This window comes from Peromyscus eremicus, chromosome 1 (genome assembly GCF_949786415.1).
Source record: "Peromyscus eremicus chromosome 1, PerEre_H2_v1, whole genome shotgun sequence".
NCBI lineage: Eukaryota > Metazoa > Chordata > Mammalia > Rodentia > Cricetidae > Peromyscus > Peromyscus eremicus.
The window spans coordinates 161,948,074-161,960,423 of NC_081416.1; the positions used below are offsets into that span (position 1 = coordinate 161,948,074).

The 12,350-nt window shown below is 42.3% G+C and overlaps 1 pseudogene; it reads left to right on the top strand.

Annotated features, from left to right (window-relative positions):
• The first annotated feature begins 720 nt into the window (after positions 1-720).
• LOC131926070 (small ribosomal subunit protein uS5-like) overlaps positions 721-12,350 on the top strand; it is a 55,437-nt pseudogene continuing 43,807 nt past the window's right edge.

The window sequence follows — 12,350 nt, forward strand, 5'->3', positions numbered from 1 at the left end:
CCTTCTCCCCACTACATTGCTGTGAAATAAATGTGAATCATGAGCTGAAACAAACCATCCCTCCCTTCAAGTGTTTCTGTCAGGTATCCTGGTCACAATCATATAAAAGTAACCAATCAATTGTCACATTTGGGGATTGGCTTTGACATGTGACTTTTGAGGGAACACAAGTATTCAGTGTTCAGCAGTCTGTCTAGCTTCTGTCAGTGCCTCAGAGGAATGGATGCTGGGTGTCACATTTTAGGGAGCCCTTGCCATCCCCTCTGACTCACCTGTCCCTTTCTCTTGGAAACTGACATTTGATGGCCAATCTATTCTCATCCATGGGCGAAGGGTGGGCCTTGCAGCAACTGTCCCACTCCACCCCCCTATTCTCATATGGTGCTCACAGGAAAGTGTGGGGCTGGCCTCTCAGGAAGAACCCGTGTCCAGCTCAAACCTGTAGTTGGAATCACTGGGGAGTGCCCAGAACAATGCCAAATTCCAGGCATTACTGCATCTCCAAAATTAAAATTGCTGGGGCATGGACCCTAACATCTACATTCTTTCAATTAACACAGCTTTCATAAACCATTCACCTCTGTGAGCCTGTGGTGTGGGGCATGCTTGTAATCCCAAAGCTTGACAGACTGAGACAGGAAGAGCATGCATTCAAGGCCAGCCTGGGCTACATAGTGAGATGCTATTTCTGAAAACCAAAGGCAGGAATGTGGCAAGATTATGGGTTCCACCCCCAGCACAGAAGAAGGAGAGGAAGACTATGACAAAGAGGAAGGAACAGGGTCAAGCCCAAGTAAGTACTCATTAAATTTTCTGATTTTATTCTTTTTTTCTGAGAACAGTTGTGCCTTGCCATCCTAAGAGTGTCCCCTAAGTCCCAAGATAACCACAGCCACACACTGGGGGCATATACAAGACCAGAGGCCCCTCCAACCAAAGCCCAGATAGCAGGGTTTTAGATGTGTCATGACCGTCCATGATATGTTATAGACTTGAACTCTGAGAATCTACAAGAGTCTTAGGGCTTAGCACAGAGGCTAGCTCTGTGTAGGTGTTTGGAGAAAGTCCACAAAGCTGGTGTGATCAGGCACTAGTGGGTCACTTCAGGTGCTATCAATTGGCCAACCTGTCCTTTACAGAAGTTTCACTGACCACCCAACCAGGTTGTGTCTGTCTCAGCATGCCTTGAAGTGAGAGTGCCATGGGCTAATGCCTCCAAACTAGGTATCATGACTTCACCATGTCTTGTCATTAAGATAACAGAGGTAGAAGCTGGAGAGATCACTCCATGGTTAAGAAAACTTGCTCTGGTCCCAACTAGATCCAAGTTCAGTTTTCAACACCCATGCTGAGTGGGTTACAACTGTATGTAATTCCAGTACCAGGAGATCTGACACCCTTTTCTGACCTCTATGTACATGGCACACATAAATGCATGCAGCCATACATGCAAAACACAAATAATAAACTTTTAAAAAAGTTAGCAGAGACAACAACACATTTTTAAAGAAATGAGATTGACTATGTGATACAGTATCAGAGTGGGGCCAGGCAGTGTTTGTGCACGCCTTTAATCCGAGCACTTAGGAGGCAGAGGTAGGCCAATCTCTGTGGGTTAGAGGACAGCCTGTTCTACTGTTACAAACCCTGTCTCAAAAAACAAACAAAAAAAGAAAAAGAAAAGAAAAGCCAGGTGGTGGTAGTGCATGCTTTAATCCCAGCACTCAGGAGGCAGAGCCAGGTGGATCTCTGTGAGTTCAAGACTAGCATAGCCTACAGAGTGAGATCCAGGACAGGCACTAAAGCTACACAGAGAAACCCTGTCTCGAAAAAAAAAAAAAAAAAGATTAAGGAGAGCTTCTTCTTTGGGAAAATACCAAATGGTGGACGACATCAGTGCAGGGGGAAGGCCCAGAGGACCCAGGGGCCCAGGATTATGCAGTCGTGATTGTTATGCCCAGATTACAGAGACCTCCAAAAGACCACCAATGGAGACCAAATCCCATATATAAAAGCAAAAAGTCTTTATTTCGAGCTCAGAGCTTGGACTCTGTCCAACACAGTGGTGAGAGCAGAGACCCCTGAGCTCAGGCAGGGTGGGGTTTTTAATCATAGCAGAAGTTGGGGTGAGGGGATTTCCAGAGTTCAGGACCCTGATTGGCTAAGATTTGTCTAGAGGTATAGGCAATGTTTAGAACATCAGGTATTTCCCCTTAGATGCAGGCCCTCCCTGGGTGGGGTCAGCTCATGGCTTTCTCTGGATCCCGGTGTTACCTGCCAGTAAGCCTGTTATAGAAGCTGTGTCTGGACCTCTAAGCCTGTCATGGCAGTTGTGTGGTCAAGCTTTTTTGCCCCCCAACACACACCCCTTCACAAGTACCAATGACAGGACTCAATCATGAGTCCTATCTGCCCAGGGGTTCAAGGGTATTGGGACCTAAAAACCATTAGCTAACAGATTTTTCTAAGTCAGCAACATCTGTATCTAATGCCATTCTTAAGGCCCTGTAGTTCTGATCTTTGAGTATAACCAGATTATAATCTTGAATAATAATTTTAAGGCCATATAATACCTCTTTGGTTCTGTACAAAGAAGGTCAAGCATCTTGTCTTTTGAAGAACCATTTTAGTTAATAAATTTATCAATTGACAACTCTGAACCTATTTTCCTGGTGTGTCAATGGACATTATAGTTAGCCATTTTGTCCCCTATGCCAGAGAGTTTCCTTTTGAACCAGCATTTCAACTTATTTTGAGCAGGGAACATTGGATGACATTCTCTTCTGGAACTGCTTCAAGCTGACATTGGGGCATTGTTGTTAGGGCCCTAGAATGGCTGAAAGTCTAGTGAAAGTCTGGGCAATGGAGCATCTGTCAGAAACATGTGGATATTTGACCTAGATGTAGAGACAGGAAACAATAATATTGGCTGGGCTGGTCCACATCAACTTTTAGCAAGTCCAGAGCTTGTAGTCATCCAGAGCAGTGTAGTTAGCAACTGAAGCTTGGAGGTGTCTGTCAGCCAAGAAGAAACCTGGTGAGACCATTTTAAACTAGGAACAGAAGTTAAAATTTATGACCGTAATTGGAACTTTTAGGTCTGTAGTCCTAGTAATTGGGAAGGGCAGGAGTCCCAAGACCAGGAAAGAGAAAAAATACCATCCTTAGGAATAGACAAGTGGGGAAAATTTAAGCTGTACTTATCTGGAGTCCTTCCGACCTCTGTGAAGTGGATCCAAGTTTTATGACTCTTTTAATCCTCTGAGGCCTATATGAATTATTTTACAAAATGACATAAAAGTTTCAGTTACGTTAATATTATCAATCTGTACTGAAATCCATATCATAGATGAAGCAGGTGATGGGTATCTGTAAAACAGCAGAAGTAGACTCATACCTTTGAGTCCTGGCAAGAACTACAGATTTAGGTTAAAAGTGTGTGCATTTTCCTTCTGTCCAGATAGTCAGGTATAAATTGGACAGACATTTTTTTGGCATGATAAGAAGCATTTTTTAGTTTACATTTAAATGACAACCAAAATAAATCTAAAATCTTGAGCTTGTGACTGAACAGTAATCACTGCTCTAGCAGCTTATCTGAACTCTATTAAATGTTAAGCTTGGAACTTTTATATTGTAGAAGGGGACAGCAAACTAGAACATTTTTCATAATTTAATTATTCATTGATATCTTCACAACTTGCATTTATATCTTAAATCATTTTCTGAGATCCTCAAAGCTTATGCGCTTTCATATCCTCAGACCTTTATATATCTGAAAACATTCTTAGATCCTCAAAACTTGCAGACTTTCATATCCTCAGACCTCAGATTTGTTCAAACCTATATTTAAACCTTTATGACTTATTCAAACTTTTATATCTTAGAACATTTTATTAAAAATGAGCTAACAAGTTGGCTATATTCTTGCGGTAGGATCTGGTTGTCTAATGCTGCCAAGCTGACAAAAGTATAGCTAGCCTAGCTGTCAATACTTTCAGAGATCTAAAAAGCATAAATCATACGTGAGTACAAGCCAACAGCTTCCAATTCTATAGGGACCAACCCATACCCAGGTCTCCATTGCATTGGAGGCACAAGTATCAGAACAGCATCAATCTTCTTCAGCCACCAGGCCCATAAGGGGAGAATTTTTCCTGTGGAAGAGGGACATGGGGAAGACTGATGGTACTTTGTCTAGGAAAAAGGGGTGAAATCAAATCTCCAGTGTCCTGTTGCTTGTCCACAGTCTGGGTCAGGTCCTGGCAGCAGATGTTGCATTGAGGCATATCATCTTGTGGTCATCATAGCCATAATCCAGCTGCAGACATCATGGTACCCTGTAATCTTCTTTGGAGACCTTGGGTCACTGCTAGGATCTGGGAGTCTGTCTGATATAATAAGCTTTTAGATCAACATTTTGAATGCCATATTCTGCAGATCTCTAAAGTATGAGGGCTTTTCAGGTATATCTGAATTGATAAACTTTGTTTCTACTTATTTTTTTAAGCTCAACCCTGAAAACATAAGTAAAAGTAAAGCTTATCCCTGTAATTAATTGCATCAGTACTTACAGTACTACAATTAAAGAACATCTTTATTTATAAGATGACTATTTATTTGTGTTCTCTAACAGTCTACAATAAATAGCCTTAAAAACAATGATTTTGAATTGAATCTCTTCTAGTATCAAATATGGGTTCAGTCGAGAAACCAAAACAGAATAGCCATATGTTAATGGAAGGGCCATAAGTTCCTTTTACCAGAGATAAGGAGGGTGACTCCCTTTTTATCAAGCAGGAACTTTCTCCAAGCCCCTGAGGGAATGGGAGCTTTATTTAATGTCTGACCATGGGAAGGAGACTTTGTAGTTTTATCTTTGTTAAGTATGAGCCTTAAAAAAAATTTCTCAATCGAACTCCTTTTAGTATCAATATAAAACATTTATATGGCTCAGATTATCCAAATAACTTAAGCTTAACGAAGTTAGCAAAGACAAAGAGGCTAGACATACATTCTTAAGCCTGAATAGACCTTGAGTAAGGAGAAACATTCTCCAAGCCACTGGTTTTCAACTTTCCCAATGTTATTAAATAACTGCAGTTTTGCAATTGTTATGAATCTTAATGCAAACATCTGACATACAGATGGTCCTAGGCTACCCCTGTAAAAAGTTTTTCAATCCCCAAAGGGTTGAGACTCATGGAGTCAGAATCTGTCCCAAGCCCTTTGCTTAGGTCATGGTCTTGCTGCATCACAAGGAATGAACATCTGTTTCTGGTGGCTATTACCTGGGTGACTTGAAATTACAAAGTTTAGCTGCCAGAGGAAGGTACATTCTTGTGTACAAAAGCATTGGGGTACAGCTTTAATATTTATCAAATAACTTATTTATTAAACATATGTAGCCATCTATTTAAATTTTCTAGAAGCTTGCTGTTGAACACTTGGCAAAGACATGAGTACTTAGGTATAAAATCTCTAAGTTAGCTTTTGTTAATCTGAATAGATCTTTATAACTTTAGTAAAAGATGGCTGTCAAAAGCCATGTGGTTGCATTTAAAACATATTTTTCTAAACAATAATTAAATGCACATATACACATAGTTGGATACAAGTATCATACACATACAGAGTTAAAAGCTAGTAGTTACATTCACACATAAAGAGTTAAATCTACATCACATACATGTCCACATATATACACATGAATATATCTCCATTTTTAACATAAATATTTTGCAATGAAAAATCATCAGCTATTTGTAAAATGAAAACCAGCCAGAATTAACCTAATATAGTCAAATTTTAAATTCAGTATTTGCAGATATGAGAAACCACAACATAGTTCATATCCCCTCTGGCCTTCTACAACCTTCTATGTACCTTTGATTCCTCAGACATTTACTTCAGACAAATTCCTCTTTTTCTTTCCTTCTCTTTATTAATCCAGTCTCCTGCTTTCTTTGTTATTTTTTAAACACAGAAACTTTGTCTTTCTTCTGGTTCAGCTCAGTAGTCTAGAATATATTGTATGGCTACAATATTTTAAACAATAACAGAAAGATGTACATATACCATAACAAGAATAACTAAATTTGCATCAATACTATATGAATGTAAAGCATCTGAACCTAGCAGTAGGGTTTTTTCCTCTTTTTTTAACCAATAACATTGTGTGATCAACTCCTCTAAATGATGACAAGTATTTATAATCTATTGGATCTCAATGATCAAAGCAGCCCTGCCTACAGCATTATAACATAGCCACCACAGCTTAGTAACCATAGGCAGTGACTCCTCCCTCGGAGTCAAGCCTCAGTCAGGTTTGATGGGCAGCTCCCAGGGTAGTCTTGGGAGCTTCACCCATCAGCATGGGAGAGGACAGCATGCAGCATGCGGACAAAAGATTGTTTTTAACTGTAGCACAAATCTTAAAAGGTATTATTAATAGAAAAAAGTGAGAGCCAGATATTGGGGTAAATTCTAAAAGATCAGAGAGACAGAACAAGCCATAGTCAACCTCACCCTACCAACTCCTTAGCTGATCCTGTTTCCTCAGACTGAGAGCCTCTGAGTCCTCACCCAAAAGGGTCTTAGCTGAACTGCCTCAAAAAGCCTCTAGTTCCTGTCCTCACTCCTTATATACCTTTCTGCTTCCTGCCATCACTTCCTGGGATTAAAGGCATGTGTGTTTCCCAAGCAAAGGCATGAGATCTCAGGTGTTAGGATTAAGGGTGTGTGCCACCACTGCTTGGCTTCTATGTCTAATTTAGTGGCTGGCTCTGTTCTCTGACCCCTAGAAAAGTTTATTAGGGTGTACAATATATTGGGGGACACAATGTTTTACCACAGTTAACCCCAGATTCTAAAGTGCTTGAGAGTGGCAGACTGGAAGTGACTCCCTGCCCCAGCTGGGCCCTTTGGCAGAGGGCCGCTCCTCCACTGTGACCAGGAGTCCCTGCCCCAGGAGCTCTCCTGCCCACTGCTGCGAGTGTTCTGGGTCAGAGAGCAAGGAAACAATGGGGGGTAGGAGTAATCTTAGTCTGTCCCAGTTCATCCAAAGGGATCCTCTGTCCCTTCTGCTGGCTATCTGGCCTCAAAGGCTGTCCATGTAGTTTCTTATCTGGAGTCACAACACATACATAAGCCCAGGCATAAAACATGCATACTTATGACCACATTTCTCACACATTCACACATTCATATAGGCAGAACATATACCCAACAAAAGGGTAAACAATTTTCCCAGGGAAACAGTGTCAGCTGATCAGCTCAAAAATTTAAAATAAGAGTCTACAATTTTTGTAAGTCAAGTCAGGAATAGAACAAAATTACAACTCACAAGACAAAACAGCTCTCCTGGCACCTGGAGACAAAACCAAAAGGGAAGACACTGGCCTCATGCCATCTCCATCTATACAAATCAAATTCAAATACAAATCAAAGGGATCCAAACCCATCCAAAGAAGCTTCTGCAGATACTAACAAATTTTGGGCTCGCTTACAAAAAGGATATCCCAAAAGCCCATTTACAAAAGGATATCCAAGTGAAAGTAAACATAGAAAACACAAACATAAACACAGACATACAGAAAACATTCAGGCTCTATGGGTGGTGGTCCTTCTGGGCTTGGGGGATCCTGGGATGAGCCCCCAAATGTTATGCCCAGATAGCAGGGACCCCCAAAAGACCACCATGGAGACCAAATCCCATATGTAAAAGCAAAGAACCTTTATTTCAAGCTCGGACTCCCTGTCCATCACAGCAGAGAGCAGAGAGCCCCGAGCCCAGACAGGGTGGGGTTTTTATCATAACAGAGGTTGGGGTGAGGGGATTTCCAGAGTTCAGGACCCTGATTGACTGACATTTGTCTAGAAGTATAGGGAATATTTGGAATGTCAGGTATTTCCCCTTAGATGCAGACACTCCCTGGGTGGGGTCAGCTCATGACTTTTTCTGGATCCCGGTGTTACCTGCCAGTAAGCCTGTTATAGAAACTGTGTCTGGGCCTAAGCCTGTCATGGCAGTTATACAGTAAAGCTGTTTTGCCCCCCACCGCACAGTGGTCGAGACTGTGGCTATGGTTGAGGCCTCGGGGCTTGTGGAGGTAAAACCAAAGACAAGGAGTGGATCCACCAAGCTGGGCTGCCTGGCTAAGGACATGAAGATCAAGTCCCTGGAGGAGATCTACCTGTTCTCCCTTCTCATTAAGGAATCTGAGATTATTGATTTTTTCCTGGGTGCATCCCTAAAGGATGAGGTTCTAAAGTTCATGCCAGTGCAGAAGCAGACTCCGGCTGGGCAGCAGATCAGCTTCAAGGCTTGTCACTATTGAGGACCACAAATGGTCATGTTGGTCTAGGTGTTGAGTGTTCCAAGGAAGTAGCTATTGCCATCAAGGGGCCATCATCTTGGCCAAGCCTCCATTGTCCCTGTGTGGAGAGGCTACTAGGGGAACAAGATTGGCAAGCCCCACACTGTTCTGTGCAAAGTGACAGGCCACTGTGGCTCTGTATTGGTGCATCTTATCCCTGCCCGCAATGCACTGGCATCGTCTCTGCCCCTGTGCCCAAGCAGCTACTGATGATGCCCAGTATTGATGACTACACGTCAACCAGGGTCTGCACTGCCACCCTGGGAAACTTTTCCAAAGCCACCATTGATGCTGTCTCTAAGAACCACAGCTACCTGACCTCCAATCTCTGGAAAGAGACTGTGTTCACCAAGTCTCCTTATCAGGAATTCACTGACCATCTTGTGAAAACCCATACCAGAGTCTCTGTTCAGAGGTCCCAGGCTCCAGCTGTGGCTACCATACCAGGGTTTTTATACAAGAAAAATAAAGTGAATTAAGTCTGTTTTTTAAAAAAGAAGAAGAAGAAGAAAAGAAAAAAGGAGAGAGGGGGGAATGAAAGAAGGAAGAATGGAAAGAGAGGCAAAGCAAACCTGACTCAGAGTCTCCTAGTGGCATAAGACTGTCAGAGAATTCCCACAGTGTCCCACTATCTCAGCTCCATTCACAGGCTGTGGAGGTTTCTATGCTACCTCAGTCACCACTCACACCTTCCAAATGTTGCTGTAAACCAGTCCTGGCTATCCTAGACTGCCTGCCAGGGATTAGGTTTAAAATGGACACGTGACAATGAGAACAGCTATAGCACTTTTTAGCACTGTTAGCCAAAATTTTCTGGTCCCTTTGTGTTTGAGTGGGGTCATAACATCCTATCTGATGCATGAGCAGAAACCATGTGTGTCATTTCAAAACTGCCGCATTTGGAGGCCAATGGGAGACTCTCCAGGGCTATGTTCCCTCTGCTCATCCACTGACAGTGTTCTAGATGGCACTGTTCCTTCATAGGGTCCCTGAGTGACCTGAGGGAGAATGAGTCCCTGTGATTATTAGTGTTCATTGTCAACCTGACAGGGTCTGGGATCCTCTAGGAGATGAGCCTGCAGTCATGCATGTGAGGGATTATTTAACCTCTGGGAAGGATTGTGAAGAATTGTATTGATTAGCTTCATTGAATTGGGAAGACTCACACTTAAAGTGGGCAGCTCCATTTTCTGGCCTTGGGTACAGGACTGTATAAAAATGAGAAAGCTAGCTGCACAAGCATTCATCACTCCATTTCTTGCTTGGAGATGCAGTGTGACTACCTGTCTCAAGCTCCTGCTGCCATGGCTTCATACTGTGATGGACTGTCCCCTTGAATTGTGAGCCAAAATCAATCTTTTTTGCCTTAAGTTCTTACAGAGTATTTTATCATAGCAGCAGGAAAAAGGACTAAAACAGCCCCTTTACTGTCCTACCATTACACACAACAGAGAAAAACAGACTTATTTGGTCACTGAGGTTTTAGGATGTTTTGTTACTGATATATAACCTAGTTTATCCAGACTATCACAAACCAGTAGGGCAATAGAGTAGTTCCTTTGTTTCTAAGAGTAAAATATAAAATAAGAGCATGTAAATAAGTTCCTTGTCTTCCTCTAAGGAGTGTCATATCAGGACGAGAACCCTGGTGGTGATATTTTTAATGAAAATGACCCCCATAGGCTCATATCTTTCAATACTTAGTCCCCAGTTGGCAGAACTATTTGGGAAGGATTAGGAGGCATGGTCTTGGTGAAGTGGTTGTGTCACAGGGTATGGGTTTTGAGTCTTTAAAAGCCAACACCATTCCCAATTCTCTCTACACCTCATGCTTTTGGTGAGATGTAAGTGCTCAGACACTACTCCAGCACTGTGCCTGCCTAGCTGCTGCCATGCTCCTTGCTGTGGTCATCATTGACTTACCTCCTGAAACTGGAAACAAGCCTCCAATTAAATGCTTTCTCTTATACCTTGCCCTGGTCATGATGGCTCTTCACAGCAATGGAAAAGTAGGTAAAACACTGGGGCTCAGCCCCTACCTCAAAATCAGAAGCTAGTATGAAGAAAATCCACTACCCAAGGAAACCACAGACAAAAAATGGCAGCAAGACTGAGGGAAGTGTAATCTTGGGGACTGGAAAGATGTCTCAACAGTTAAGGGCACTTGTTCTTGTGATAGACCCCAGACCCAGGGTACTACCTTCTCAGGTGGGCGCCCCAAGAACCCAGACTCCGGTCCAGTTGATGCAAACAGCAAGAGGTTTATTGATGCGGCTGTACAGTAGGGCTCCCCTCCTCCTAAGAGCAAGAATCGTGCCCTACTTCCGCCACCTAGGTACTTTTAAAGGAAAAAACCACAAAAGCTGTAAGATTACAATTGCCATACAATTTCATTCCGATTGGTTCATGTCTAGGGGCTAATTTCACAAGATCATGGCCTAATCACAGGGTAGGTACAATCACGTCCACATGCACATTTTTCCTAGAACCTCAAAGGGGGGTGTATCATGGCGGGAGTGAAGGTTACACAAAGGTTACAGTGGTCTTTCCTGGAACACTTGCAATTATCCTAGTCACAGTTGAGCAACATATCTTAACAGAAATCTCCATACATTGTGGTAAGGGTGGTTGAGTAATGGCTGAGTCAGTCTGCCCTTGGAACTAGCTTTTTAGTTCCTCATTCTCCTGGGGCTTGGGGGGGTGAGCCTGAAGGGTTAGGGTCTTTCACTTGCATAAGTCCTTTGTTCAGCTCCCAACACCCACATGGAAGCTCCCAACCATCCTTAATTCGAGTCCCAAGGGATCTAATACCCCCTTCTGTCCTCTATGGGCACAAGACACACTCATGGTGCACATACATATATACATACAACATACATACATGCAGACAAATGCTCATACACATAAAACAAAATAAATACATCTAAAAAGAACAGAAGTGGAATTTTTCAGGGTGTAGCCAAACCATTATATCAGCCAGCTCTAAACTGCTCTAACTTCTCAACTCCCTGTTGTGTGAAATAAATTATTTCTCTTTTTTACACACTATGCATCTCAAACTGGCCTCAAACTTATGATCCCCCCACTGCTGTCTCCTCTGTGGGATTATAAACTTATGGCACCACACTTGTAATTAAAGTTTCCATTTACTTAAGCCAGTTTAACTTAGAATTTCTGCTACTTGTGGCTGAAAACATCCAAACTGATGAATGAGTGTGAACATGTTTCATGTAGAAGTAACTGTCTTATTAAATAAGAAACACAGAGCCAATGCAAAGATGAAAGCCCAAGAGGTCAGAGCTAAGAGCCTTACCCTTAACTCTGCAACTATCCTCTTCAGCCAAGAGACCTACTTCCTGTGCATTTGTCTTTATAAAGACTTTCTGTTCTGCCTTCTCATTGGTTGTAAATCCAACCACATGACCTCCTTGTCACTGCCCATCTGTACAGACCTCCAGGTCTTCTATGTTGGTATTGATTAAAGGTGTGTGTCTCCATGCTGGCTGTATCCTTGAACACACAGAGATCAGCCTAGCTCTGCCTCCCAAGAGCTGGGATTAAAGGCATGTGCCACCAACACCCTGCTTGGCTATGGCTTGCTATTAGCTCTGACCCCCAGGCAACTTTATTTATTAACATACAAATAAAATCACATTTCAGTACAAATAAAATATCACCATAGTTTATTCCTCAACAACGATTGGAGGTAATAGTTTCCCAACTTACTAAGAAGAAACTATACACTCAAGTGCAAAGCCTCAGCCAGGAGAGCACATCCCTCCTCCTGATCAGAACACTGTCGAGACTGAGGATGGATCAGCCAGATGGAAGTACCAAAAACAAACTCAAAATTGACCTTTTAAATTGCTTTAAAAACAGTAGTATAAGAGTTCATTCATATAAGTGAAAATGATAGAAGCAGCCATAATTCTAAGGAAATTTTAATGGAAAAGTTAGGAATCTACCTTTCTA